This window comes from Macadamia integrifolia, unplaced genomic scaffold (genome assembly GCF_013358625.1).
Source record: "Macadamia integrifolia cultivar HAES 741 unplaced genomic scaffold, SCU_Mint_v3 scaffold532, whole genome shotgun sequence".
Lineage (NCBI taxonomy): Eukaryota > Viridiplantae > Streptophyta > Magnoliopsida > Proteales > Proteaceae > Macadamia > Macadamia integrifolia.
Genome location: NW_024870475.1, coordinates 514285 through 521129, shown reverse-complemented (window position 1 = coordinate 521129; position 6845 = coordinate 514285). Strand labels below are relative to the sequence as shown.

The following is a 6845-nucleotide window of genomic DNA, read 5'->3' as shown; positions in this document are numbered from 1 at the left end:
TGATTTGGAGGGTTTGAAGTCATTCTTGAGCAAAGAAGGTAAGATGGTTCCCCCTCACTTGAATCTAACTTAGATCTAAGTTAGAATCATCCTATAGGACTTTAAAGGTGTGAAGAATGGGTTGAGAAAAGCCCTATTTGGGTCCCCAAGGAATGGAGGAAGTTGAGAAGAAACTGGGGTTTTCTGCCAAAACCGACGGGTACAACCGGCGGGTCCCTACCCGCCTGAGAGCACCCACCTGAGAGGCCAGGGGGTCCCTGGCCAAACCGGCGGGTAGGACCGGCGGGTCCATACCTGTCGGTCCAAAACCGGCGAGTAGGACCGGCGGGTCCATACCCGCCGGTCCAAAACCGGCGGGTAGGACCGGTGGGTAGACAACCCACCTGTCTGACCCACCTGAGTGGCCAGAATGTGATCCGTAGGTCCGATCGAGCCCAAATCGGACGTGTGACCTTCTTTCGACGTTCTAAACACGATTTTGACGTCGGATTTCATTAATTTTGATTCTAAAATGGTGAAGTACTAACCCTTCTCAATTATGTTAGGTTCACCAAATCCTACCCGATTCGCTCCGGATCTCGCCCGTACAGAACGGGAATCCTTGTACGCTACAGGTAAGTGGAGAGAGGACGTGTGGCCTTGTTTCAAGGCATTTGTTTGGCATTCATATAACCATATCTAATCTAGTCATGTCATCATGAATGTGCTATATAGATTAGTCATTCCACTCATTGATGTGCATATATGTTATGTTTACTTTTCAAATGCAAATTGAATGAGATGCTATATGTTGAATGTGGACATCATGTTGCATAATGCATTGATAGACTAGATGCCGTGGTCGGCTTGGAAACGAATGCATTGGTGGCTCGTGGTATGGGACACGGTGGCACTATGCAGTCGTACCGCATATAGGAGCATGCGGTATTAGGATTCTCACCATCCCGTGCTACGACCCTTCCCAACAGGGGTTCAGGTGTTGGGTTGCCATTTGGGGGGAAGCAGGGGTCGCGGTTGTCGGACACTGTGGCGGTTAGGCATTACGCCCGGCGAGTCATGTAGGACAGTCGAAAACCCCGGTGGTATTTCAAGAGGGCCAATCGTACTGCTTTTAAATTGCTGGAGTCAGCACTGTCATTTAATTTATTTACATTTCTGTTGAGAGCCGGTGGACGGCATTGTCTTTATTTTTCCGAGTACTCACGGTGGGCCTTCTCCAACAGCCCTATGGGCGTATCGCGGGAGGGAGTTCGCGGCTCGTACCCGGAGTATACGCGCACTGTGGTTGTAGTAGCACTAAAACCAAAGACTTAGAAATGTTGATTAGGTGTATGTGAATTTAAAATGACTTGCATGGCATGTAGTGCATATGATGTGTTGTGATGTGTGGACTGTTGTGTGTGGTCCACCTCTCTACTTACTGAGCTAGTGAGCTCATTCCACGTGTGCACCCTTTTTCTTTAGATGATTTTACAGGTCATTCATCTGAGGAGCTTGGGGTGGGTCCCGCAGTCGAGTTTCCTGAAGAGGACTGGTGGACCCCTGATGAGTTTGAGCACGGCGTAGACTGCGCGTGTGAGAGCTGTGCTGCATGACAGCAGTTCTGAGGCCGAGCCGAGCTCCAGCCTTGAGACCGAGCCGAGCTGTGTACTCTGATGATTTTGATAAATTCATGTATATATACTTGATATTTGAACTTCATTCTTTTTGTGTATATATCATGCCTTCGGGCCCAAATGTATATAATTATGGTATTATCATTTGGGTATCGAGTATATGGGAATTATTTACAGGTAAAACTTAGTCTTCCGCTGATCTGATGAATTGATGTTAGTGTATGTATGCTGTGGTGGAATACAGTATCTGATGATCCTGGCAGGTTTGGGTTAACCGGTGTTAACTCGGTCACCGCTCCGGTTCAGGGTGAACGGGGTGTGACAAGACTTGCTAGCTGATTTTTCAGATTTGGTACCTGATGAGCTACCGAATGAACTACCATCTATGAGAGGCATACCACATGTCATTGACCTTGTGCTTGGGTCAGTATTACCAAAGTGAAGCCACTTGCAACTGGTCCTCCTCAAGATCGATGGATCTCTAATGACTCTCTAGTAATATCCTTTTTACAAAATTCTATGCACCCAAATATTGCTAGAGGGTATTTGTTGTTGAATACTGCTACTCATACATAGACTGCTGATGAGCACAATAATGTGTGAAATCTTAGGGATATAAGTGTACATTTTTCCCCACTTTGGATAGTACTACTTTTATTTTTCTTTTTTTATTTTAGTTTCCAAGTTTACAAGAAAAAGTGCTTAAAGTGAATCAAAAACCAGTCCAAAGGTGGGACCCACTCATTGGTACCACATCCTCTCTCCTACAAAATCCTGAAGATTATTCTCTCTCCTTGCCACCTCACAAGATCTTGAAGATGCTACGCAGAGACTCCTTTCTAATTTAATCAAGATTACAAGATATTGGTTAATATTGCAAGGAAGGAATAGAATTTGTTAATTTTGGAAACGGATTCTCTCTTTCCTAACACTATCTTAGAGAATGAGGATTTTTACCAAGATTTTTTTTTTCTTTCTTTTCTTAAAGAAGACTTGTAGAAGGAAGGAGGCAAGACAAAAGCCCTATAAAAAACCCCTTCCTCCCCCCTCCTAATTATTATTCCCCTTAGTTTACTTTCTAGTTTATGCTTAGTTTTCTTCTCTCTCTCCCTCTCTCTCTTTCGTTTTAGTTCTTTGCTATTTTTGCTTTAATCACTTTTGTAATAGTTTTTTATGTCAATTAATGCAAGCACTCTTTTATTCTTATTCACTCTTTTATGTTTATGATTTATGCAATTGAGTTGTAATTTTTAAAGATATAGTTCTAGGCTTATGATTTATGCAATTGAGTTGTAATTTTTAAAGTTAGAGTTCTAGGCTTAGATCTAGGTGACAAGACCACAAGCCGTGGAGCATTTTTTTTTTCAAGTTCAGTTTTTATTTTTCTTTTGTTTCAAGATTTGTTTTCTCTAGTACTAAAAATATCAGATTTGGTTTATTCTAGATCTAGTTTTTAGTACTGGTAGTATTTCAAATCACCCAAGCTTTCAAGTTTAAGGGTTGAAGTTCAAGTAAGTAGGTTCCTTCAATAGTCTTCTCTCCCCCCTCTCATTCCCTCTTCTGACTACCCTTTCTTTCTTAATTTAGGATTTTAATTTTAGTCGTTACATTATTGCTATCCCTTTTCCCTCAAGGTTCGTGGCTAGTGTATGTGTTGGCTTTGCCCCTCCTAGCCATAGAACCATCAATTTATTACTTTTATTTTAATTGTCTCCCTTTCCCTAAAGTCAAGTAGAGTAACCCTTGTAAGAGTGACTCTCTGGTCAAGTAGGGAAGCTCATATTATGATGCATCCCTCGGGCTAAGTAGAGAAACCTACTTATGAGTCTCTCTCTAGCTTTCTCCCCTTTCTTTTACTTTATTTTTATTTCAACATTTTTTTCCTTTATTTATTATTTTTTTTTAAATTGCGTGGGTTGTTTATTTTCAGTTATTTATTTATTTAATTTTAATTGCGTGGCTTGCGTCTTTAAATTCTTAGATGACGAATGGTTAGGACGTTATTTTAGATACATATGTTTAGGATGGTAATTAGAATTAGATCACAACCATTAATCGGTTCACTTTCGCATTATTAAAAGAAATAAAAAAAAAAGTGACTGCTCTCCCTGTGTTCGACCCGTAGCTACACTGATCCATAAGCTTGCGGTTACATTTAAAATTTCAAACAAGTTTTTGGCGCCATTGCAGGGGAGACAGTTTCATGTTATTTTTTGCTTTCTTTTTGTAAATCGGAGTGCTTTGTTTGCTTTGTTTTGTTTTTTCTTTTTCTTTTATTGAATTCCTGAGAAGAACAAATTGCAATAATAGTTGTATCGGTGGAGGTCGCCATGCCTCACAGTATGATAAAGACAGGTTTCGCCCTGTAGCAGTACCTCAGGAATTGACCTGAGCAACCTCGGATCCCTGCCCGTAAGCTCCCAAAAAGCCAAAAAAATCAAAAAAATTATAAAAATCCTAAAAAAAAAAAGTTTTGCTATCTATTCTTTTGTGCTTGTCTTACTCTAGTTGTGGGTAGTTTTCTATTGCATGAGTGTTAGGTGGGTACGTAATACTAAGAATCGGTTAGAAAGAAGAGATCCAACAAGTAGTGATCCTATTTGTTTGCTCTCTTTAAAATCCTTCAATATGGGAGACCAACAGCAAAACCCTTCACCTAAATCTCTAAATCTCTAAAAGATAGGTTCTACCCTGCTAGAACAGCCCAACCTTCCTGCATAGTTCTACCACAAGCCCAGGGCAATAATTTTGAACTTAAATCTCAATACATCACTATGTTGCCCCACTTCCATAGGTTGACCTATGAGGATGCATACCTATTTCTAAGGGAATTTGAAGAGGTATGTGTTCTAATTAAGATCCAACAGCCTTCTGATGATGCTGTTAAGCTTAGGTTTATCACTTTTGCATTGAAAGACCAAGCTAAGAAGTGGTTGTATAGGTTACCCACAAATTCCATAACCTCATGGGAACAGTTCACAGTTGTCTTCCTTAAGAAGTTTTTCCCAACTCACAAGACCAATAAGCTTAGAAGTGATATCCTTCAGTTTAGGAAAAAGCCTAGTGAGTCATTTTCCAAACTTATAGAGAGATTCAAGGATCTACTCCAAGAATGCCCTCACCATGGCCTAGACCTATGGCATTTATGTCAAATAATTTATGAGGGTATTGATTACCCAACTAAATAAATGATAGAGTCTATGTGCCCTGAGGAATTCACATCCTTTACAGATGAAAGAAAGGCATGGGAATTCTTACTTGACTTAGCTGACAAAACCCGTGAGTGGGAATCAAACCCAGAGATTGAAAGAACCATAGGAGGAAAAGGATATTTTGTGGATGGAATAGTAGCTAAGGAAGCCCATTTGGATAGCCTAATCAAGAGAATTGAGGCTATTGTTCCTAGAGAGCCATCATCAGTCAATTTGGTTAAGATTTGTGCTTGGTGCTAGTCCCCTGGACATCTCCTAGAAGAATGCCCCAACACCTTTGGGGGTACTTCTAATGATAGTGTTAATGCATTATACCAGGATAATCTATATAGTAATACCTACAATCCAGGATGGAGAAATCACCCAAATTTCTCTTGAAATTAGGGCAACCAAGCGAGGCCTTCCAATTTCCATAATCAAGGTCAACCTGGACTCCAAAGGCCTCCCTTTGCACAACAATCTTTTTTCCAAAATACTTTTTCTAGGTCAAATGTAGGACCTCAGGCTAGTTTTCCTAGGGCCCCTCTCCTATCATCTTATTAGCAACCCCTTAGGTTTACCAACACTGAAGAGGTAAGTAGAATAAGTGACTTAAAAAAAATATGGCCCTCCTCATGACAAACCATCAAAATCTTATGAGGGAACTCACTCAAGTTGTCTCAATTATGCGTGAAAGGGTAAAAGGAACTTTACCCAGTCAACCAGAGCCTAACCCTAGGCATCATCAACCTGTTAGTTCACAAATATCAACTAATGCACCACTGAATATAATACAAGGTCAGACCCAACAAGGGCCCTCTAACCAATGTAATGTTGTTTATACCCTTAGAAGTGGTAGAGAGTACCAATAGAGGGTTCCTAAATCTTCCTCATCTATTACTCATGTTAACTCTCCTTCAGTTGAGGACATAAGTGTGTCTCTTGTTTCAGGTTCGTTTGATGAACCTAAAGATTTTTCTGAAACTAAAGATGATTTGATTGAGGAAACCGAAAATGATTCTTCTGAACAGGGGCAAATCCCTAACAGTCCTTATATTCATCCTGTCCCATTTCCTAATCGCTTGGTAAACAAAAGGAAGACTGCTTCCATGGATAAAATTTTACAAGTCTTCAAAAAGGTAGAAGTGAACATCCCCCTTTTGGATGCCATATCCTAGATCCCCGCCTATGCAAAGGTACTAAAAGATTTGTGTACTCACAAACGTATCACTAGTGTGCCCAAAAAGGCGTTCTTTGCAGGTAACATTAGTTCCATAATTACTCAGCCTATAGCATCCAAGTATAAGGATCCAGGGAGCCCTACCATATCTTGTGTCATAGGTAACACCTACATTGAGCATGCCTTACTTGACCTTGGTGCAAGTGTGAATCTTTTACCTTACCATGTGTACAAGCAGCTTAGATTGGGAGAATTGAAAGCCACTGGAACTACTCTGCAGTTGGCAGATAGGTCTGTTAAAATTCCTAAAGGGATGGTTGAGGATGTCTTACTAAAGGTGGGGGAATTTATTTTCCTTGTTGATTTCATTATGTTAGATACCAAGCCCTTCTCAACCAAGGATGAGATCCCAATAATTCTAGGAAGACCATTCTTGGCTACCAGTAATGCATTAATTAACTGCCGGAATGGTTTCCTAAGATTATCTTTTGGTAACCAAGCTGTTGAGTTTAACATGTTTAGGATAGGCAAGCAACCACATATGGAAGAAGAGATTAATATGATTGAAGATTTTCTGGATTTTTCTGATGATTTAATTACCAACTTTGATATTAATTTTGATTCAGAATTCCAAGAGTGTATGGATGAGTTGGATGATCATAGTGAAAATTTCTTTTCTAAAGTCTTGAGTCTTCACACACCTGTGGAGCCCTTAGGATCCCTTTCCAATTCCATTCCCAAACCTTCCATAGTTGAGCCCCCTAAGCTAGATCTTAAGGAGTTGCCATCTAATTTGAGGTATGCTTTCCTAGGGCCTGACTAGACTCTTCCTGTAATAATTTCTTCAAATTTGACTTC

General features: G+C 40.3%; 1 non-coding gene across 1 annotated transcript; it reads right to left on the bottom strand.

Moving 5' to 3' along the window:
- Window positions 1-4639: 4639 nt before the first annotated feature.
- Window positions 4640-4746, bottom strand: LOC122069092. The gene has a single exon (XR_006137361.1). It is a non-coding gene; the product is annotated as a small nucleolar RNA R71 (small nucleolar RNA).
- Between the last annotated feature and the right edge of the window lie 2099 nt (window positions 4747-6845).